This window comes from Acomys russatus, chromosome 10 (assembly GCF_903995435.1).
Source record: "Acomys russatus chromosome 10, mAcoRus1.1, whole genome shotgun sequence".
Classification (NCBI taxonomy): domain Eukaryota; kingdom Metazoa; phylum Chordata; class Mammalia; order Rodentia; family Muridae; genus Acomys; species Acomys russatus.
Genome location: NC_067146.1, coordinates 70,753,715 through 70,778,147, shown reverse-complemented (window position 1 = coordinate 70,778,147; position 24,433 = coordinate 70,753,715). Strand labels below are relative to the sequence as shown.

The 24,433-nt window shown below is 45.8% G+C and overlaps 1 pseudogene; it reads right to left on the bottom strand.

Annotated features, from left to right (window-relative positions):
• Nucleotides 1–3,778: 3,778 nt before the first annotated feature.
• LOC127194302 (glyceraldehyde-3-phosphate dehydrogenase-like) lies at nucleotides 3,779–5,067 on the bottom strand (annotated as a pseudogene).
• Nucleotides 5,068–24,433: the final 19,366 nt, after the last annotated feature.

Here is a 24,433-nt window from a genome sequence, read left to right as displayed (position 1 = left end):
TGGAAATCTTTTTTATGGGATTCTTGGTCTCCCATAGAAAAGGCTCTTTTCCAAAGTAATCCCTGGGCATGGCAAGGGGTGAATCCCAGAAGTCTGAGACCACTCGCACCGATGCACTGACGTCTGGTCATCGTGGTAGAGGGAGAAGTGGTAGGTCCTCTTCATGTACCCCGCCTTCCTAGCTGGTTACCCCGGGCTCCTTTCCAGGCTTAGCTGAACTGCAGTTTCTGGGACAGCCATAGGGAGTGTCGCAAATGTGTAAAGCAGGTGGCAGTGCCTTGCACTTAATATATGGAGAGCCTCAAAGGTACCGTCGCAAGGATGGCTTAGTTTTGCCTTTCGTGAGGGTTACCACAAAGTGTGACTTCTTGCTAAAAGGGGATAATCTCTCTCTCTCTCTCTCTCTCTCTCTCTCTCTCTCTCTCTCTCTCTCTCTCTCTCTCTCTCTCTCCTCCTCCTCTCTCTCTCTCTCTCCTCTCTCTCTCCTCTCTCTCTCTCTCTCTCTCTCTGTCTCTCTCGGTCTCTCCTCTCTCTGTGTGTGTGTGTGTGTGTGTGTGTGTGTGTACGCGCGCCAAAGAAGAAAGGCTCTGATTAAACACTGCTTTCCCTATGCCCATCGGCTTGCCTTAGTTTCCACCTAGAGGACCTCAGGCCTGGGATAACCGAGGCAAGCCGGGAGCAGGAATTACACGGAGTTCCTCCCTCCCTGCTGGAAAGAACAGACCTCTCCTTAAGGCTGAGGCCATGTGCCCCTTGGGATGATGACCCTGGGCAGGACCCACGCCATCAGGGTTCACAGGAACAGTACCCGGATGAAAGCCGAAAGCCAGGCACAGGAGACACAGCCGAGCGTGAGGAACGCCCTGGCCGCCGCCCGGGCTCAGGGAGCCTGCGGACCGGGGAGGAGGAGCCTTGGGCTGCTCATTACCCCCGCGCGGTGGCGGCTTCGGGCCCGCAGCCCGCGGCAGAGCGGGTGCAGGCGGCCGAGACACGCGAGCCATTTGCATTCCCCGGCAGTCATTTTTATATGCGGAGGTAATGAAGTTGTCAGCGGCGCCCCGAGTGTGGCAGAGCCTGATATTCAAATCGCCTGCCGTGTCGCCTGCCACCCCCCCCCCCGCCCCGTCCCTCCCATGAGTCCCGGGGCTGCACCGCCCCGCGCCCGCAACTCTCTCTTCCTAGCCGCTTTGTCTCCGTTGTCACCCTCCTCCCTCCCCTTTGTGTCTCTGAGGAGACTCCTAGTCCCAGATCAGCGACGCCCCCACGTCTAGTAACCCTGCGACCTCGGGGATGCGCATCCTGCCCCCTTCTGCCCTTTCGCTCCCTCTACAGCCGGTTCCAGATCGTCTTCAGCTACAAGAAAGATGACCTAATCCTGGCGTTAGCTCTGGGGCCTGAAGGACAATCCTCTTCTTTTTCTGAATGCGTGTTTATGAACATGTTTATGATCATAAAACCCATATCAGGCCTATTTACCACGGCCGCTAAGAAAAGACTAGCAGCCTTGGTGAGAGGAGACAGGCACACTTGTCCAGATGGGTGAAGGGAGACAGACTGCTTAGCCTGCTATTCATTTCCCTAAGCCAAGGGCCCACCAGAGTGTGCCCCGGTACCTGCAATGTGGTTCAAATCCTTCTGCAATTGAGGAGATACAGTGTTAGGGAAAGAGCGTGAACTCTCTCAGTTAGTCGTTGTAAAATACTGATTGGATGTTAAAAGGATCATATTCTGGATATAGTGTGTGAAATAAAATATGATGTTACGATCAAATATTGCTTTCTATTTTTTTTTTTTTTAAAGACGTGTGGCTGTGAACAACATTTACAGTTCTGTCTGAGGCTCATATTTCTGTTGGGCAGGGTTGGTCTGAAGGTGGAAGGCCCAACAATTGTACCACTCGCTTTTCCTCTGCAGATGGTTTGGAACTGGGCAGGGGGAAAAGGCAGTCATCAAAAGTGCTTGTCTTGGCGTAGAACCCCTTGACAACACAGAACAGACCCGGTGGCTTAAAAGGTTTTTGTCCTTTCCTTTGTTTGCTGTCAGGGTGCCCACAAGTCATGCCACAATCTCATGGTGCGTGAAGTTGGCTTCTAGGAGTGTTTTGGGCCGTTGAGGAATTATTTGTCCCGCGCTAAACTCACTGACATGTCATTTAGAAAAGTGAGTACTGTGTACGCGCTGTGACTATTTCATAAGTACTCTTGGTGTGTGCTGTTCCTCATCCCACACAGACAGCAGAGTAAGAGCTCCCGGAGTATGCATTGGCACGATGCGCTGCAAACGATCTGGCCTGGGGGAGTCCCCGAGTGTGTGCTGATTCCACATGCCGCCATGGCTCCTACTGGGCTCTTATGGTACGGCTCAGCAATGATCCGTGCACTAAAGACTCCCGGAATACACATTGACACGATAGACTGGAGTTGTTTGGGTCTACGGTGCCAATGATCCGGGGATAATGGCCATATCTTGAGATTGGAGTGCTCTTGGTCCTAAGGCATCACCAGAATGCCCCAGTTAGGGCCTCCCGTGGCTCCCAGTACAGGGTGCCTGGGTCTTTGACCTCCTGCGTGCAGACACTATGGCACCATCAGTGTCTGTGGGTGTTGTGACTTTCCCTTACATCTGATATTTGAAGCTCAGTACTCACAGTGGGCTTATGTCCTGGGGGTTTTGCCTAGTTAATCACAGGCTGAGGAACTAAGGATGGTCATGTTTAAAGGGGAAGAAATGGTTTGGGGAGAAGACGCTTGGGACATAGATTTATGCAAGAGAGAGAGAGAGAGAGAGAGAGAGAGAGAGAGAGAGAGAGAGAGAGAGAGAGAGAGAGAATTAATATAAAATAAATAACCTCGATCCTGGGAAAACCTAGTGGCTAACACAAGATAGACAAAACAAAGGTGAGTCTGAAGATGGAAGATGCTAGAAAGCATGAAGGCGATATGTTCAACAGTAACATAATTCAGTTGTATAAAACGCAAGATAAAAATCTCTCCTCTTCTTTTTTTTTTTTTTTTTTTTTTTTTTTTTTTTTTTGTTTTCGAGACAGGGTTTCTCTGTGTAGCCTTGGCCATCCTGGACTCACTTTGTAGACCAGACTGGCCTCGAACTCACAGCGATCCGCCTGCCTCTGCCTCCCGAGTGCTGGGATTAAAGGCATGTGCCACCACGCCCGGCTCCTCTTCTCCTTTTATACTTTCAAATGTGACAACCACTGTTTGTTTGTGTGTGTGTGTATGTGTGTGTGTGTGTGTGTGTGTGTGTGTGTGTGTGTGCATTCTTCCAGTAATTTTATACAGGTACGATTGTATGTGCTTGTTCTTTGATTACACAAACGAATTAACAAGAAACATTACTCTTCAAAGTCTTGCCTATTTAATTAACAATATATTGAATATCTCTCTTCCTCCTTCGTAATGATGCATAGAGTTCCACAGGATGGTGAAGCCGTTTTTAAAGGCATGTCATTTCTACCCTCACAACAATGAAATACCCTCATGTATGTTTGTGCTTTCAAATGTGGACAAACACGTTTTTTTTTGTTTTTTCGAGACAAGGTTTCTTTGTGTAGCCCTGGCTGTCCTAGACTCACTTTGTAGACCAGGCTGGCCTCCAACTCACAGTGATCCGCCTGCATCTGCCTCCTGAGTGCTGGGATTAAAGGCGTGCGCCACCACGCCTGGCTGAACAAACATGTTTGTGGGGTAAATTCTCAGCACTGGAAATTCTGAGACAAAGAAATGTACAGGTTAATATTGACCCATACTGCCAAATCAGTCATCTTGCATTCTAACCAATAGCTGTAATAGCTGTGTGTCAATTTTCCCCTCTAGGGCCAAGTCATGTTTTTTTGTTTTGTTTTGTTTTGGTTTTGTTTTATTTTGTTGCAGTGAACTTTATTGATAGTATTCAGGAGAGTAGGGCTCCCTGGCCCCCTCCCATTATTCTGGGGTCTAGAATGGAAACTGTGAGGGGAGATGCTCAGTCTCAGAGGCTGAGTTAGAACAAGAGCCCCTCAGCAGCCAAGGGCCTCTCTCCTGCTCTTGTGTCCTTGCTGGGGTGGGTGGTCTCCTACCTTTCTTACTCCTTGGAGGCCATGTTGCAGCCATGAGGTCCACAACCCTGTTGCTGTCATACAAGGAAGTGAGCTCTACAAAGCTGTCATTGAGAGCAATGCCAGCCCCAGCATCAAAGGTGGAAGTGTGGGAGTCATTGCTGAAGTCGCAGGGGACAACCTGGTCCTCAGTGTAGCCCAGGATGCCCTTTAGTGGGCCCTCGGATGCCTGCTTCACTGCCTTCTTGATGTCATCATACTTGGCAGGTTTCTCCAGTCAGCATGTCAGATCCTGGACGGACACATTGGGAGTAGGAACAAGGAAGGCCATGCCAGAGAGCTTCCTGTTCGGCTCTGGGAAGACCTTGCCCACAGCCTTGGCAGCACCAGTGGATGCAGGGATGATGTTCTGGGCAGCTCCATGGCCATCATGCCACAGCTTTCCAGAGGGTCCATCCACAGTCTTCTGGGTAGCAGTGATGGCATGGGTGGTGGGCCATGAGTCCTTCCCTGATGCCAAAGTTGTCAAGGATGACCTTGGCCAGGGGGGGCTAAGCAGTTGGTGGTGCAGGAAGCATTACTGGCAATTTTGAGTGATTTGCCATACTTCTCCTGGTTCACGCCCATCACAAACATGGGGGCATCAGCACAAGGGGTGGAGATGATGACCCTTTTGGCCCCACCCTTCGAGTGGACCCAGCCTTCTCCATGGTGGTGAAGACACCAGTAGACTCCACAACATAATCTGCACCAGCATCAGCCCATTGGGTGTTAGCGGGGATCTTGCTCTTGGAAGATGATGATGGGCTTCCTGTTGATGACAAGCTTCCTGTTCTCAGCCTCGACTGTGCTGTGAACTTGCCGTGGGTAGAGTTACACCAGAACATGTAGACCATGTAGTTGAGGCCAATGAAGAGGTCATTGGTGACAACAATCTCCACTTTGCCAGATAAGAAGGCAGTCCTGGTAACCAGGAGCCCAATACAGCCAAATCCATTTACTCTGACCTTCACCATCATGTCGAGGGACCAGGCTGGCACTGCACCAGAAGATGCAGCTGTCTCTGGAACAGGGAGGAGCAGAGAGCCCCAAGTTGAGTTTTATCACACAGCATATTTCTGATGTGTGTGATGGTAAATTCTTCCGCCAAGTTCGCCCGCTCAGCTTTCTAGTGCGAGCCCAGCCCTGGCACTGCGGTAGATACACTGACGTGTAGACATCACACGATGGAGTGGCAAGTCCCAATAGTGAAGGGAAATAAATGATCGAGTCACGAGTCACCCTGAGACCAGTTGAATTTTGGCAACAGCCTACCGCCGTGGGAGAACTAGAATAAGATCACACAAATTCGTCTTTCAGCAAATATTTATTAAAAAGTTATAAACAGTGAACGGTCTATTTTCAACAGCATTCTGCTGCCCTTGACTTCTGAGAAAATTAAAAGGCATTCTTGCCTGCCAGTCTTTGCTCCACATGAATGAAATAGCAAATGATTTGGTTAGGATTCACCTCTACAGGTCTTCATAGTGCACCCTAATGTGTAAGGCCATCTCACTGGAACTTATTTTGGAAATCATCAATATTAATGCATGAGGCAGATGGCTAGGCTCTGCAAGGTCTCATCCGAGTCCCTCTGGCTTCTTGTTTTCTTTTGTGGTGTTCAAGTCTCCAAAAAGACCTGTGGGACCAACAAGACAGCATTCTTCACTTATCCCAGAATTCCAGCAAACGCCTTCAGGTTAAGCAAGTCAACCACCATTCGAGATGTTAATTTGACACATAGTTTATCTTATGTGTACTCTGCTTACATTTATTTTGTTTCCTTCTGCATAAACTCAGAGACATGGGAAAAGTCTTGAGCCCTGTGGTGGTTTGAGTGATGTCCCCTATGGGCTCATGCATCTGTCTGAACATTAGGTCCCCATTTGGTGCAGTTTGGGGAGGTTTAGGAGGCGTGGCCTTGTTGAAGGAAGTGTGTTACAAGAGGCAGGCTCTGAGAGCTTAGAGACTGTAAGTATTTCCAGTTGACCTCTCTGCTTTGTGCTTGTGGTTCCAAAACCTGAGTTCTCAGCTTGTTGTTCTAGCCATCATGCCGGCTGCTCGCTACCTACCGCCATAGGCAGCCCCTCCCATAGGCTCATATGTTTGAATGCTTGGTTCACATTGATGGAGCTTTTGGGAAAGGATTAGAAGGTGTGGCCCTGTTGGAGAAGGTGTGCCTCTGGAGCTGACTCTGTGGTTTCAAAGGACTGACACCATTCCAGTGTGCCCTCTCTGTCTCCTACATCTGGATCAAGACGTGAGTGCTCAGCTGTGAGCCTGCCACCATGCTTTGCTTCACCACCATGCTTCGCTCTAACCCACGAAGCCACAAACCCAATTAGGTGTTTTGGCACAGAAATAGAAGAGAAACCAATACAAGTCTCAGCACTGAGGGGAGCATATGTGGACGTCAGTATGGACTTCAAATAAGTCATGGATATGATGACCCAACTTGCTGTCAGGACTTCCGGGAACTGCAAATCTTTGTTCAGAAAAGGATCTATGCCCACGTGGTGTTTGTCACTGTAAAATAGCAGGTCCCTCAACTATGAAGTACAGCAAATCTCAGAGCTTGCCATACAGAACAATAGGGCCAGGCAACATACGTGTTTCTATTCCAGTGAAGATGAGCAAATGTTAAAACGTAACTATTGGGAGCCTCAAGCACCATACTAGCTGGCTGCTCATCATTAATTGGAAAACAGTGCCCTAAATGTCATGCCTATTTACCGAGGCTATTGAGATCTCAGGGCCATTAGATATTGCTGTGGCTATGTTGTGAATGTGGAATTTGGCATCTCTCAGTGGGCTGAAGAGATGGCTCCGGGCGTCAAGATGTTCTTGCCCTAGCCTGACAGCCTGAGGTTGGATTCCCAGGACTAAGAGAAAAGCTAGCCACAGGAGCGCACACATCTGCAACCACAGTGTGCCCCTACCAGGAGCTGAGCCAGGAGAACCATCAAAAGCTTGAGGACACTAGAAGTTGTCCTCTTCCACACTCACTCTGTGGTAATTGCGCCCACTCACACATACGCCTGAATGTTTTTGTGGTGTGAAAAGCAATCGGAACGCCTTCAAGTGCTCAGTAGTGAGTGTCTCCCCAACTCCCACCCCAGGATCTCATATAGCTCATGCTAACCCTAACCTTCCTGCCCCACCTCTCAAGGGCTGGGATTATGTGTCTGCCTTCCCACTCTCTGCCAAATAAGGACTGATCTCATGAAGGAAGATAGGACCTAGTATTTAAGCAACATAAGGCTACAGATACATTATTATTATTTTTGTTTCATATGCTTATTATGTTTAAGGGAAGAAACAAAATGAAGATGATAAAGACCTAATTACTTGTTACTAAAGTTTAAAAAGACAGGAAACAAATTAGGGAAAAAATATAAAAGAGCCTATACAGTTCAATTAGTAGAGTGTCAGACTTTCAGAAAAAAAATTAAGGCCTCTAAAAAAAAAAAAAAAAAAAAAGAAAAGCAAGACCTCTCAAAGCAAACTACACTTAAATGTAGATGTGTCACAACTGACTTAAAATCCAACAAGATAGCTGTAAGTCACAGAGGCCTAAAGAACTGCGCTAATGTCTTAACAAGCAAAACCCAGAAGCATGTCACCCTAACTAGAAACTGAGAAGGGGAGCCCAGCAGAGCCTGCAAAGGGCATTCCAAACTTAGAAAATAATCAAGAAAATGCCAAGGAAGAATATTTTTTTCCATCTTAGAGGGCTTGTGCTGGCTTTGATAGTCGATGCCAACTCACCAGAAGGTTTCTATAAAGTCACTTACCCGAGGAAGAGGTACTCAACTTCACACCGTGGAGCTGCAGAGAATTCAGTGTTGTGGGAACTGTTTGCCTGGCACAAAAGTAAGATGTTGGCCCAGGCCTGGTGGCACATGCTTGAATCCCAGAACTCAGAAGACAGAGGCAGGCAGATCCTTGTGAGTGCTAGGCCAGCCAGAGCTGCAGGAGACTGCCTCAAAACAGACACTTGCCAGCACTACAACACATAAAAAGAAAAATATTTTCTTCAATAGAAAAGTGTCCTATGCTCATTTTAAAAGTTATGTTTATATATTTAGTGCATGTGTGTGTGTGTGTGCAGGCACGTGTGTGTGTGTGTGTGTGTGTGTGTGTGTGTGTGTGTGTACACTCATGCTCATGGGAAGTCAAAGGACAATCTGTGAAGTTGGTTCTGTCTTTCCATGCATGGATCTGGAGGAATGAGCTTTGATTAGGCTTGATGGCAAGTGCCTTCTTCACCCACAGGACCATCTTGCTGGCTTTATAATTGGCAACAACAAACTCAAACAAGGCTTGGCATGGTTGTACATGCTTGTAGTTTCCTGGCCCTTGGGAAGTAGAGGCCGGAGACTCAAGTTCAAGGTCACCCTCACCTCCAAGTCTAGTTCTCAGCCAGCCTGCTACAGGAGACTCTGTCTCAAGACCAAAGCCAAGAACAAACAATGGTGTTGGAAACTACAGCAGGGACTATTTCATTCACCCAGTTTGTGATGTTAACCCTTTGAACGCCTTACTTGTTGCTAATCTTTCCCCCAGGGTAGCATTTGCCCTTTTTATTATGTATGAAATAAAAATCACCAGGCTAGTCCTCTTTCTGTTTCTGGCCTTTGACTCATAATCAAGACTTTTCTTCTGGGCAAGAAGAGTCTCACCTGTTTTTCCTCTGTTACTTTTACTGTCCCAATTTGCACACATACCTTGTTGGTCCCGCTAGAATTTTACACAGTATAAAGGACGCTGGGGTTGGCTTGGTTTATTTCTTTCGAATGGCCAGCTAGCCTTTTCAAGACCATCCTTGAATAGTTTGTCTTAGTCTGTTGATCTACGTTTCTTCTTTGACTGTGTAACGAATGTCCACACATGCTTCTGGGCCCGTGATGGTCATTCGATCAGCTTCCGAAGCAGCACCATGCATTTTAACACCTCATTTCTCACTTTTAGAATTTTCTGGGCTATTCTGGAATGTTTGTTCCCTCAGAGGAAATGTAAAGACTATTTTTTAAAGTTTCAAAAGGGTCCTGCTGGGGTTTTCATTAGTTGCATAATTTTTGGGGGGGGGCGGTGTTGAGACAAGATTTCTCTGTGTAGCCTTGACTCTCCTGGACTCACTTTGTAGACCAGGCTGGCCTCGAACTCACAGTGATCCACCTGTCTCTGCCTCCCAGTGCTGGGATTAAAGGCTTGAGCCACCACCGCCCAGCTTAGTTGCATAATTTATGCCATTTATATTTAAATAAATCTATAGAATAACTGGGGGAGAATTTTCATAGTTCTGAGTCTTACATAAGAATCAAACAGGTTTTGTTTGAATACCCACCCACCTATGTGTGTGAAGTGGATTTTACCTATTTTGGGGGTGGGGGGAGACATGCAGTTGAGGCAAGATCTGACTTCGCTCACTCTGACCATAAACTTGTTGTATAGTTGAGAATGACCTTGAATTGCTGATCCTCCTGCCTCCCCCTCCTAAGTCTGCTCTGGGACTCCGGGTGTGGGCTGCCACACACAGCTCTTTATCTTTGAAGTTGTTTCCTGAAGTTTATCTCTGGGGATTTTTTTTTTTTTTAAAAATAAGAGTTTTGTTGGCTGGCTGTCAGAGTTCTTAGGTATGTATTAGATATGGCATAGAACGTAAGCTTGGAGGAGCTGGACCACAGTGGCTTTGAGATCTACTACAGGCTGTGTTTTAGAAGCCACCCACATGAGCCTTTGGGGAATTTCTAAGTGTTGAACTGCTTGGTCCTTAGTGGGACATCAGGTACAGGAACTGCTTAAAGGCCAAGCTGAAGGGCTCATCTCTAAACCCTCCCAATGCTGAAATTGCTTTAAAGGCACTGAGGAGCTCCTTCCAAAGGTAGCCGATTGGCTGTGAATCTGAGAGCCCATCCAGTGGCTGGCTCTGTGCACCATCGCTGAAAACTTAGTGGCAACCATATCACAATGGGAGGCCTGGTTCCTTCTTATCCGGTTAATTAATGATCCACTGGAGGGGTGGGGGTGGGGCTTCAAAATGGTAATGGCTTAGAGAAATGCATCCGAGGCACACAGGCAGACCGTTTGGAGTACCCAGTTAAGTGAGAATGATTTGCCACATCCAGGAGAGCTTCGCAAAGACTTTCACAAACATGGGCTATCACATTCTTAATGGCATAATCACCAACATAATCCATTCAGAATAATGGCCTTTTAATACAGAAACAATTACTTCAGATAATAAAATAACACTTTAATTTGCTTGACACCACAGTTGACCTATGTGGATCATCTGATGGTAAGGTGAAGGAGAGGAGAAATCGGCTGAGCTCTAAATACATTTTAAAGCGATAACGTGCTGTGTATTTCAGGCCTGTGGTGCTTTAAAAGGCTTGGCAGAAAAATAAAATGATAACCAGAGTAAGTTATTGCTTCAAAATTTACAAAAATGCTTCATAATTTGAGTATTGATTTCTCCCAGTTTCCGTAGAGAGTGAAAGCTAAGCCTTCAAGTTAATGTAGTTGGATTGAATTTGTTCATTTTGAACACCTACGGTGGGAAGGAGTTTAAGGCGTGCAATCACTCAATGAATTGTCATTGCTGGAAAACTAATACTGTGTCCTAGGAGGGAAATGCAAACAAAATCCATTGCTCCGCTCCATTCTCATAGATTTAGGTCTATCTTCCTGTTCTTGTAAACTATTTCTATTCGGTCTTTAATAGGACGGTTTTCTTCAGTGTCTTCAAATTCTTTGGGGAAGTAGGTGAGTTTTAAGTCTTAAATAATTAAAAGCGTCTCTACGTAATAGCGCCTAAGTTGGAAAACAAGCAGCCATTTATATACTTGGTTTCATGGATTGTTGGGTTAGGCAAGGACTCATTCTTTTTCATTTGGAAAAAGAAAAACTTGGGAGTTACAGCAAACACTTCCTCTGATGACTGATATCAATGTGCCATTGCCCAGCCAACTACCGAAGTCTTGACCATGAATTTCTGATTGCTAATTTTGTCTCTTATTAAGTTAAATATTCCTTAGGATATAAGAAGACATATTAATCATTTGTACTTTGTGAGAATTAGTTCATAACAACTTTCTTGCAATAAGTACATTAGATGATTGGCATACATACACATATCAATCTACTAATCTATAATTTAGGACATTATGGCTTTCAGTTTTAACACTAGGTTTTGATGCAGTAGAGGTAAGATCATATTTGTTATTTAATATTGTATGCTTATCTTGTTTTCTTTAAACATTTTGGATATGTTCCCATTAAGCATTCTTTGATACAAACTGCCTTATAACATCATGTCTCTCTACCCATTAGATTAATGTAGCACTCAGACCTCATCAGAGACGTGTCTTAGTGCAGCATTTGATGGTTAACTCAGAAACTCCCAACTGGTCACAGAGCACAGAGAATAAATGTCTATGGAGTGCCCAGCCACAGGTGGGACACTAATGTCATACATACCCCTCCCCCTAAGACTCAGGGAATCACTGCAGGGCGCAGAAAGGTCGTAAGAGCCAGAGATCATGAGGATGGGAGCAAATCAGTGCCTTATGAACATGATAGGACCACCTCACTCAGCCACTTACAGTGGCTGTAGCTGCCTGCACAAGATCAGACCAGTCTACAATCTAGCATGGGATGGGAAGGAGGTTCTTGAGTCCACCCATAGCTGAGAAGATATTAACAGTTGATGGTTTCTGGGGAAAGGAGCATCACTTGTGTTTAAGAATGTGGCTCCTGGCAGATCAACCAAGTTCCAGTGGATGTCCCCATACTTATGAGTATACGGTCAGCACAAATTGGACTTGGGGTCTGTGGTGGTTTGAATAGGTTTGGGCCCATAGACTCATGTGCTTGGGTGCTTGGCCCACAGGGAGTGACACCATTAGGAGGAGGTGTGGTCTTGTTGGAGTAGGTGTGGTCTTGCTGGAGGACCTTGGGGGTGGGCTCTGAGGTCTCCTGTGCTCAAGCTGCACCCACTGTGGCACACAGTTTTCTTCTGCTGCCTGAGGATCAAGATGGAGAACTCTCAGCTCTTTCTCCAGCACCATGTTGCCCTGTACGCTGCCACGCTTCCTGCCATGACATTAATGGACCAACCCTCTGAAGGTGTAAGCCAGCTCCAATGAAATGTTTTATTTGTAAGAGTTGCTGTGGTCATGGTGTCTCTTCACAGCAATGGAAACCCTAATTAAGACAGGTTACAAGAAAAAGAAAGATGAGAAGAAGAGAGGGGAAGACATAAAGGTGGGAGGGAGAGCAGGTCAGATCTTGGAGGAGTTTGGAGAAGTGGGGATAAATATGATCAGCATACGTGGTATGCATGTGTGAAAATTTCAATTAGGAAAAATATTATGTTAAAATATTTGATATTACCATTTTTCTGGACTGAATCATATACCCCCAAATTTATCAAGTGGAGCTGTAGTCCCTCCCACTTTCCCCATGCCACTGTATGTGGAAACAGGGCCTTTATGATGGATGGGATGACTAAATTTTTCCTCACCTTGACAAAAGCTAAGGTCATTGGGAAGAAGGAATCTCATTTGAGAGAATGCTTCCATCAGATTGGCTTATGGACAAACCTGTGGGGGGTGTTTTCTTGACCAGTGATTAATGTGGGAGGCGCTTGACCATTGTGGGTGGTGCCACTGCCAGGGCAGGTGGTCCTGGGTTGACCCATAAAGCAAGAGGAGCCAGTTATGGGGAACAAGCCAGGAAGCAGCATTCCTCCATGGTCACTGCTTCAGCTCCTGCCTCTGCTCCTGCCTTGAGTTCCTGCCAGGATTTTTCCTCAGTGGTGTACTGTGATTGCGATGTTTAAGCAAAAAACAAAAACAAAAACAAAACAAAAAACCCCCTTTCTTCCTCTGGCTGATTCGACTGGTCATGGTGAGTACCACAGCAATAGAAAGCAAGCTGGGACAAGGAGCTGTGTATGAGGTTCTTGCTGAACACAGTTGGTGTCCTTATGCGAAGGGAGAGGCAGAGCTCACTCTGATGGCCCTTTGTGAACCCTGGAAGAAAACATCTGTCTGCGAACCAGGAAGTGAGCTCTTATCAGAATCCATCCTGTAGGAACTTGATCTGGGATGCCAGCACAGAGAGCAAGCAAACACAGGAGCTCCCTGTCTGTGGCAGTGCTGTGGAGGTGAGAACTAAGCAGCGACGCAGTCTCTAGCGTTCTTCTTTCCTCCTCTTTTTCTAATTTCTTTGTTCCTTCCTTCCTTCTCCTTCCATCCTATCTTCTTCCTCCTTAGTTCTCCCTCTCCAGTGCTGGGAATTGAATCCAAGGGTCTCACATACGCTGCTAAGCTTACACTTTGTGACTGAGCCAGACTCATAAACCTGATTTGGACTTTTGGATGCTGGACTTTCTTGGAGAAATACTCGAGCTTACAAACAGGCATCACAGACAAGCGCATTCATGGCCTCTCTGGGCTCAGAGGCCACAAGTTAACTGTCCCAAGTCAGTGCTATGCACTGCAGTCTCTACTAGTGCCTCCTACACTGTACTGGTCCACAGTGAGGCAAATACAGAAACTGAGGAGCTTCGGCATCCTTCAGACGCATCGGCTTCCCTTGTACGGTCTAAGGAGTGGTCACAGGTGGGTTTGTAGGCTATAGGAAGGTTGGATTACGAGTCTTATGTGGCAAGCCTATTAGAACTCTGCATTAGGCTATGGGAAACAGACTCAGCAGACAAACAAACTATTCCTCCCTATGGGTAGGCAGAGAAACACACTGCTGTTCAGTGCAGAGAATGCAGGCACAAGGGTGACGATATTCCACTAGCCCTCAGAGGGAGGGGCAGAGCAGTTTAAGTTGAAACTCCACCTATGTCTTATGCTTATTTAGAGATCCTTTGCTGTATTAAAACTCTCTTGACTTCACACATGAAAACAGGTAAAGGCACTTAGCATAGGCCCTGGCATGTAGTAAAAACACAGCCGAATGTTCTAGAAGCTTTCTTTTACCAGTTATAGCTGCGAAATACACAGCTTTCAAGTGAAGTGACACTTTTTTTTTTTTTTTTAAACCAGCCTATCTGTGGCCTAGAAACCATTAGTATTTGTTTTTTATGGAACTCAGGGCCCCATCCTTTTCAGGGCAACTTGGACCAGGCCTGACAGGCCAGGAAATCACACACCCTTCAGAGGCCTGAGCCTTGCTCCTCTCTTCCCAGCCTTCAGCTTATCAAACACTGAGTGTTTATCTCATCCTTGCCAGAGGCCATCCATTTTGGATTGTCCTGACTTTTACGGTCTTGTCCTGTTTACAGTTATCATGTGAACACAGTGGCCTGAGATGAGGTAAGAGATGGGTGTCTGTGACATGTCCATATCTGGCATGCTGACATCTGCGTGTTTTGCTTTGCTGTGATCCGACCTCAGGCCTATTTCCTATGCTGCTGGCCTGACAGGCTCAAAGGATTGAAAGAGACAAAGTCAGGGTCTGGCTTCTGACCTGACTGTGGTGCTGATGGTTTCTGAGTCTTGATGTAAAATAATGGGGACCTTAACATAAAACTTACAGTGTGACTGTAGTGATAGAGTGAGGCAGCCTTTGAGACGTGTTCTTAAGCCTGGTGCGGTGGTGCATGCCTTTACTCCCAGAACTGGGGAGGCAGAGAAAGGTGGATCTATGTGAGTTCGAGACCAGCCTGGTCTACACAGTGAGTTTCAAGGCAGCTAGAGAAACCCTGTCTCTCTCTCTCTCTCTCTCTCTCTCTCTCTCTCTCTCTCTCTCTCACACACACACACACACACACACACACACACAGACGAGAGAGAGAGAGAGAGAGAGAGAGAGAGAGAGAGAGAGAGAGAGAGATGCTCTTAAGCACAGTAAATGCAAATGCCATTTCCAGCTTTGGGTACCTTCTTTCTCTCACTTTGGCACCCTAAACACACGAGGCTAACACACAGGCGCACACAGTGACTTTACTAGAACACAGTCTCTATTGTCAGGGGCCTGCCTATTTTATTTCTTGTTCTGTGTCCAAGCTCTATAACAACATAAGAGACAATGGATAATTAAGTGACAAATACTGACCAAATAAAGGTGAAGCCCACAGTCACATCACCTGCTACCTCCTTACATGCTGGCAGAGCTGAGCCCATAGTGAGACACCTCATGCAAGTAGAAGTTTGGAAACATGGTGTGATGATCATGTTTGTTGACAGCTCAGTAACGTCATCCCCATCTCAGCACTTTCTCCTCTTTCTGCCCTGGTTAGGTGCCCTCATTACCACAATCAACTGCTGTAGTTGCAGGCATCCTGTCTAGACAAAGTGAGAGCACATGAAACAAACAGTGCGGCCCCTTCTCCTGTCTTGAATCTTTTCCAGAGTGGCAATGCCTACAGAGATCACTAGCTGGCTTCCGCTCTTTTGCCCTTGTTTAAGTCAGTTACCAGCTTGGACCTGTCAGAATTATCCCTGAGTTGTGTATGGCCAGGGTAGGCACTCAGGTTTTTTTTCTCAGAAGGATGATGTAAAAGGCAGCAGAGATTGGTGCATACATCTCCTCACAGGGGGAAAGAGACAGCGATGAAGCAACGATAACTTGAGCAAGTCCACGAAAAGGAAATGTCTGCCATATGCAAACAGAGGGCTACTGATGACTAGTGATAAAGTTCCGGTTCTGTGGAAGCAGAGATGCTCTCACCGGGCAGTGAATGGAGTCAGGCTTTTCTGTTGCTTAGAGTTGAAACTATGTAAAAAAGGTCAGCAGGAAATTTGACTGTGTACATGAATTGGTCCAGTATATATTAATGGCCAGCATTAATGGGAGAATTTCATTTTGAGGCAGTTTGGAAGATTGTACTCCCCTCAGCTACCCCAACTAAGGTGTAGTGTTGCCAACCAGTTGTGTCGCAGGGGTGCCTCAGTGCCAGGCGCTGCTGCTGCCGTATCTCCTTCAATAGGTTAGAGAGTCAGACATACTGTGACAGTGGCAGTCTAATCTTATGGGTACATCCTTCATTAGTTCAGAGCATGCACTGGCTCATTTGCTGAGGCAAGCACTGACCTAAGTATTAAAGAGAGAAATTGTATGCAAAAGATGTGACTCCCAGGGAGGAGGACAGAGACTATGTTGACTTAATACTCTGAAATAATCACAAACAGATAATATTTGCCTTATTATCTAAACAAGACCCCTGAGCTTATAATTGACACATTAATGACTTGTGGCTGAAGGCTCCAGCTATTACCAAATCTGGATAACTTGGCAGAATTATCCAAAGTGGTATGTCTTAAAATACTTAGCAATGAAGCTCCTTTAATTCAGTCACTACCCTCCTTGCAGCTAGTTTGAATCTGGTTTTCTGGAGTCCTCAGATGTCAGGACGCTTCAGTTGGCAATAATACCACAGGGGGAATTACATGCCTCAGTTTCTGGTACTGGTGAAGTGGTTGAGGCCGGACTAGGGTCCCATGTGGCAGCATGGCATCTGAGTGTAAAGCCTGGGTGGTCACACTCCTGGTGTCATCCCCAACTTGGATGTGTGTTATTGGTGAGAGCTCAAGTAAGGTTTGTTTGTTTGTTTGTTTGTTTGTTTTTTTACTACATCTGGATCCCTGAGGTCCACATCTTTAAGCTGGAAATGTTGGTAGGCACTGCCTTCTAGTGTTGTAAAGTGTTAGGATTGGAAATAAATAGAATGACACCCAACAGATTTGATATGGAGATTTATTATAGAAATGTGGGGGAAAGAGGGGAGAGAAGTTAGGGCCTGAGTGGGCCATGAGGGTAAAGATGGGGAAGGAGGGAGGGAGAGAGGGAGGAGGGAGAGAGGGAGGGAGGGAGGGAGAGAGAGAGAGAGAGAGAGAGAGAGAGAGAGAGAGAGAGAGAGATGGGTGTTGGTCTTTTTTTTTTAATAGTTGGGCACATACCTGGTGGCAGACAGGTGATGATGTCAGAGGTTGCTAAGAAACCTAGAGGTAGATCAGACTGGGCTAGCAGACTAGCAGATCTGCATGGGAGCTAACATAAAGGCTATATAAATTAGTAAATAGAAAGCTTTTTTTCATAACAGTGCCTGGCTCAGTGTTATTAAACTGTTTGCTATTTATATCATGTTTCAAACACACAAATCAGCCTGAATTGATTGAATCACATGCAGTTTGATTCAAAGAACAAAATTTTGATCAATTATAGTAGGTGTCTAGGAAGCCACTTTCCTTTCATGTCTCTTGGAATGTGACACTTGCCTTAGTACACAGCCAATAGTCGAGTTTGCCCCACATGTCTCCAAGCAGACACCGTACAACAAGGGTAAATGTTTGATGAGTCACAATAGTTTAAAAAATTCTGTTATCAACAAAGTGCTCAGGCAGTGGTGGCGCATGCCTTTATCACAGCACTTGGGAGGCAGAAGCAGGTGGATCTCTGAGTTCGAAGGCAACCTAGTCTACAGAGTGAGTTCCAGGAAAGCCAAAGCTACACAGAGAAACCCTGTCTTGAAAAACCAACCAACCAACTAACCAATCAACCTACTCAACCCCTTCTCTAAAGAAGTTTGTAATGATTTGACGACGCGTATTCTGATGGGCATTTTTAGCCTCTGTTTCCCACCATGTTAAGCATAGTGGACTGCAAATGCGCTTCCAGCTTTGAGTAAACATGACTTGAATTTAGTTGACTTACATTATACTATTTGTTTAGAAACCGTTAGAACTTTGCCACATTAGACAGAAAAAACAAAAACAAAACAAAAAAACAAAACAAAACAAACAACAACAACAACAAAACCCTGCGTTGTTTAGATACCTTAACTTTCTTTTTCATGAATTGTCCTGCTGGAGGTTAGGGTGTGTCTGACTTTGGCAGTGAATGGACACTCTTTGCCTTTGTAGGTCTGAGGCTTTGACACTTTGTTGAGGCTGGTGGCCTACCATGGGCCTGTGAGTTGTACCCAGTGCTATTGTCCTTACACTGACCAGCGGCTTGACTCTGTGTGGGAGGGAGCTGAAAGACACGTTGTCTCCTATATTCTGAGAGAACAGGGAAAACATCTGACCTCTTGCCTGTTTCTTGGATTCTTTGTATCTTTCCAAGCATGAGGACATTGTCTCCTCTTAGGTTGTGGCTTAGTCCGCAATGGGAAATCAGTTAGTCTCTCTCTCTCTCTCACACACACCGCCATTTAAGAATCTCCCAGGAGTCTGGAGACCTCAAAAGCTAATGATGGAGGATCATTATCAGTTTAACATAGCCCTCAGGCTGTTTTACAAACTAGTAGCCCATTTGTGAACCTTTGCAGGGTGAATTTGAAATCAGAGGCCCTACCCCTAAGTTATAGTCCCTCCAAATATTGATTTTATGTTCCTATCTGTTGCACACCTCCTCTGCTTTTCTATGGTGCTTGTCATGAAATTAGCTGTCCCCTGTGTTTCCTTTTCCTGAACATTTGAAGAAATGAGTCAGACGTTCTCACAATATATGGGCAGCCTGGAGAAAAATGTTATTTTAAGAGCTGGCTGGCCAGGCATTCCTTTCAGGGAGGAGACTGTCTGCTACCTTAATGGAGGCATTTGGCCATGAAGATAAAGCCCTCAGGAGATTGCCTGGACAGGCAGGAGCTCCATGAAGAGATAGCAAACTGCTCTGGGGGAAGGAGTTTACAGGAATGTGGAAATGGGAGGACAGAGAAGAAAGAAGATGAGGTGGGGGTTGGGGAGAGATGGGATGACGAGAGAGAAGGCAAGATGGCAAGAGACAGGAACTTCTGGGAAGGGGAAGTCGGCTTCCCACCGGCACTCAGAGCCCTTGTCAGGGACAGAAATAAAGCGAAAAGGGTTGTGTACAAAGTCTAGATTCTTACTCCGCCACAGGGGATGAGATACAAGTGAGATCAAGAACTGAGCTGGGAGGAGCCATTGGAGAGAGAGACAAGTGACCCTGAGAACGTCAACTCTCACCCATTCTCAGACACGTAGGGGGAAGATGCTGGCCTTCCCACAGGATGTGGGTTGGAGCTGCAGCCAGTTTTTATTTAAGCCTAAGGGAGAGAGAGATCGTAGTTGACAGCCATGTTACATCTGTTCCCGGGGGGGGGGCGGGAGAGGGGTGGTGGGGGTGGATAGAACCATGTTTTCGCTGGAGAACTTTTGGAATACCACTCTGGAGATGAATGAAATGTTGGAGTAAATTTTATGACTTGTGTCTCCTAAGAAGAAAAATGCAGCCGCAGTCTTTAGAAAAAGTTATTTTAAAGGATTTCTTCATTCTAATGGATAGAGATTGTCTTAAGATAATACAAATATTCCAACGATTTAATGAAGTTATCAGGAGCCTTGTTGACATTAATTAGACTTCTGTAATTAGAATTATAGTTATAGAAGCTTCTTCCTGCAAAACAGAGGCCCATATTTCAGCATCTTGGGTTCCCGGTGCTGCTGGTCTTAGCACCTGATGCATTTTTATATAGCAGGGCTCTCATAATTCTTTTTAAATAACCATGTTGATAGATATTTAATCGTTTTTTAATTAATGGTAGAGTAAAACCCATTTGTGCTCATCTTCCTCTGCCTCTGCTCACAAGCGAACTGTCAGTGGCTGGTGCACACAGCCACCCAAAGCGACAGTGACACCGAATCCAATCAGGAAAGCAGAGTAAAGATGAAAGGTCTCACCAATGGGAAGTGAACTTGCTAAAGTACACCTTTCAATGAATTTGGACAAAACTGAAAAATGTTGTTGATATCAGATCCTTAGGCCGATTACTGAAGCGTTCGATTTTTCAGCGTGTCAATTCATCACTGTCTACCTGGTTATATTTAACACTTTCTCCTGTTCCCAATGTGTCTGCTGAGACAGGCACTTGCTGTCACCCGGTATCTGCCTCTCTAGAAGGTCAGCAGAACAGGGGGAGGCAGTGGTCCCCCTCACCCCGCACCGCTGCTGCCATTCTTTCTCAGGTATTGCTGATGGCAGATGGAGCCTCAGTGTCTTGTGGGATCTAAAATATTAATAAGATAAGGCTTTTATCCTTCAAACAGTTTAGCCTTTCCTTTTAAAGGCTCTATAAAGAGGCTTGTCTATTAATGCATGACACTGGCTCTCCAGGAAGATCTGCCACCACTTCCAGACACCTGAACCCCACTTCCCCCAGTGTCCTTCCTCCTCATTTCATGGGTGGGCTGGTTCACATTTTAAACCACTCTCATCTTTCAGGGACACTTGGATGCACTTAATTCCATTTTGAGATGAGGTGTGTTGGGGTGCGTTTTAATAAATATTTGATGGAGATGCTGGCCTTGAGGGGGGCGTCATTCTTATTTACAAAATTAGAGATGGGTGTCTCAGAGGAGAGTTTAACTTCCGGAAGAAGCAGGCCTCCTGAGCATGCGCCGTACCAGCTCTAGGTGGCCCCTCCCCTTTTCAGAACACAGTAGTTGTCCACGGATCTGTTTTCAGAGGCCATGATTAAATTGCAGAGTTCTGCTGGCTGATGCCAATTAAAACAACAATTGTCTAGCCAACAGTCATCTCATTTTTAAGTGGAAAGCCAACTCCACTCTTCTGCATATTTCTGCATATTTTCTACCAAAATCCATACATTGTGTGCTATTCGATTTAGATTGTTTTAAGGGACTGTAATGGCTTTGGTTTAGCTAGTTCATTCTAGCCAGGCAATGAGCATCAATTTTGTTAATTAAGAATTTCAGGCTCTTTAAATTTATAGTACAATTACAATTTACTTCACACTGAAGAGGGTCTTTACCCCGTGGCACCATTAGCAAAATGCCCACTTATGTTGTTTGCCGACAATTTCAAGGCAGCTGATTTCACAGGAAGAGTCACCATTTCAGCTTCTGCACTGAGATTTCTCACTTGGGTGTCAACTGGGCGTCAGCAGAATGTAACCGTGAAGACTCTGGACTTAAATCTTTCTTTCTTTTTGGTTTCTCCCCCAAAGAAAAAGCCAATTCATTAGGGAGGAAAGAAGTGCCTTCTGCAGTCTCAGGTCCTGCCAGAGACAAATGACTGTAAAAATTTAAAATCAATCATTAACAGATTAGCTGTTGGACCAAAGTAAATAGCAACCAGCTTATTAGGCATCAGGTGGAGTGAGATAAAGGGGAAGAGTTATTGAGAATGAGGATGTTGTCTGGGGGCTCTGCTCACGCCTGGAGAGGAAGCCGGTTCTTTGTTGCCGTAATAACAAGCAGGAAGTAAGGCTGCTGGCTGAGTAAGTGGAGTCCCTGGTTGTGCTACCCAGGGTCCTGTGGTTTTCTGTTCTACTCCTTGACCGGACTTGCGCCGCCGATTACACAGAAGCTGGCGTGTTCCCTGCTGTTCTTGTCATCGACATCTGCAAGGCCTGTGAAGGGTTGCTTGCTTGACTGCAAAGCAGCCCAGAAATGTGGCCGAGAGGCACCAGTCCAAGGGAGGACCTTTCTTACTGCTTTGCACACTTAGTTCACATCTATTGGTTTGGATGGGGGGTGGGGGGCGGGAGATGGATTTGAAGGGACGGTTCATTAGTGGCTCCCTCTGGCTTTAAGTGTGCAAGCTGCTGTGCACAGCAGTTATGATTGTCACAGGCAAGGTTGGCCGCTGGAGGTTAAATTCAGTCGAGGAGAACGTGAGGAGAAATATGCTGGTTGTTGTCTCTTTCCTAAGGTGGCTACTAACTTCAAAACAAACAAATAAACAACAAACAACACAGACCTCCAAACAGACAACAACAACAAGAAGCCATTAACCGGATGACAGTGAGTTCCTGCAGGTACTTCTCAAGCAAGTAGTCAAAGCCGATGTCACTAGCAACATGACAGTGTCCCCAGCACCCCAGAGGGGACATGTAAGATAAAGCAATTTTATAAAAGAAGTCATCAGTGGTCTTTAAAAATGCCAAAGTAAAAAGAGTCAAGATGGGAAGAAAAGAGCAGAAAGAAGGAAGAGAGGGCATCTAGGGCTCCTAGAACTCGGGCAGGACACAGAGCGGAGAACCGCTGAAGCACCAAGCCTAAAGCACAGTCAGGAACGTCCTTCCAAACGAACGCCCTCATCTGGATGGCAAAATTATGTAAGTTTATGTAGTATTAGGGCAAGCTGAGTGAAGGGGATATGGGAAGTGTCTATTTAATTTTTTTTAAGTATAAAATAATTTCAAAATAAGTTAAAAAAAAAACATCAAAAAAGCCAAAGATGCACTGAAAAAAATAATGCAATAACTCTAGAAGCCTTTGTGATACAGTCTGACATTTCATTTACTGTTCTGTTTTCTTTGGCTAAAGCAAGAGTCAACAGTTGCTTTGTTCTGATGTCTTCTCTTTAAACTGTGTTTCTACTACGGTATGTTAGCTGCTCCACCACTGCTTTCAATAGGAACAAAACGACGCTCTTCAAGAGCAGCCCTTCCTCTCTGCTTCTTACCAGGAGCCACACTTTCCCGATGCGCAGTAAGTGTGCTCACTGATACACAAGCACGTTTATGGGATGTTGGATCCCTGCTTTGGGTGACTTTGTTGCTATGGGAGCTGCTTACTGCTTACTGCTATGGATGTACAACCTGGCTGGCTGGCTTGGTTCTACCTCTCATTCTGCAGGTCTGAGTCTACACTGTGTTTTGTGTTGAGCCAGCAATGACTGCCTGTAATCTCACTGTGGGGAGAGTGGAGGCAGGAGGGCCCCTGGGGCTTGCTGGACAGTTAGGCTAGCCAAAATGGTAAGTTCCAGCTCCCGGACAGTGAGAGACCTTGTCTCAAAAAATAAGGTGGACAGTGATTGGAGAAGATATCAATGTTCGCCTTTAGCCTCCCTGCCTCCCCGAAATGCATGTACACACACACACACACACACACACACACACACACCATAAAGTCAAAAGTAGATATTTGCAATGAGGAAAAACAACACATATTATGGACAAATATTAGGAAAGAATACTTTTTCCAGCTCAGTTTGCCTTGTGTACCCCAACCTTTCTTAATCAGGTTCTTAATCTACCTAGGTACCCACAAATATTTATGGTACATGGGTAAACTGCATATGATTGTGGTAACTCTATATAAGAATTTATGGGAAAAGTCAGTACACGTTCCTGATAGCAAAGAGAAAACAAACAAACAAACAAACAAACAAAAGCATTTCACTAAGGAAAGAAAGAATCAAGAGGCAGGTGTGGTGACACAGATCTGCCATTACAGCATTTGTCAGGCAGAAAACAGGAGGATAAGGAGTTCAGGGTCATGATCAGCTACATAGGGAATTTAAGGTCAGTCTGGACTTCACAAGTCTTTTCTTAGAAAATACCACATCAAAGCAAACAGCCAAATCAGAACAGGGCAAAACGAAGTCATGCCAAATCGTAACCAGAGTTTCAGGTCACAAGCACCAGAATCAGGTAAGCTTTAGCCACCTGCTCCAGCGTGCCAGTCAAAGGCACAGACATGGGTGAGAAATGAGCTCAATCCATGCCATTGGGCAGAGGAGCAAACAAATCAAGGGGTTTGAGACCCTGAGTTCATCTTAAGAGCCACCGATAGGAGGAGCTTTAGTTTTAAACAGAGGATGAGCTGGGGCAGGTGTCAAGTGCTATGGAAAGGCAGGCCAGTGGTGCACACAGTTAATCCTGGCACTAAGGCAGAAGCAGGTGGATCTCTGGTGAGTTTGAGGCCATCCCTGTCTGCACAGTGAATTTCAGGCCAGCCAGAGTTACATGCTGAGATCCTGTGTCAAGAAGGAAAAAGTATGTATAATTAATCAGTGCTAGTAAGGTATGGCCCTGCGCGCCACTGTCTCGGCTCTGGTTCTGCAAGAGGTCTGATAAATTATTAATCTCTTAATTGCTGTCATCACCCGAGGGCACCAATCCGGTTCTGATAAGATGTCGTCCTCCAGGGTGGAGTGTCTCCAGCATGGGTAATTGTTTGCATCCTGGCACGGTCGGCCTGTGAGCATTTGCTTCTCCTGAAATGCAGAGTGACCTCGGGTTAGGACAGGGACTTACCTTTGTGCCTTCAGCTCAGCAAGGGGATGAGACTAGTGAGGTAGACCGACTCGCTAGCAATTGTTGTACCTGCGCAGAGATTAGAAGGCTTCTGACTCAGACTAAAGCAGACACACACAAAGAGGAGGCAGGGGCGCCAGGGCTCCATCCTGCTTTTGGTGTTCCTGTGGTCCCCAAATGAAGACTCCGTTTCCCAGGAAAGCAGCTCCCAAATGCCAGCTACAAAAGTGTATACAAGGTCTTCCAAAGGAGTAGTAACTTTATATATATGAAAAATAATGGGCTCACCTTGAGGGGCAAAAGGACATTATTCATAAAGAAATAGTTATTCTGGTTTGATGCCTCAGATGACAGAG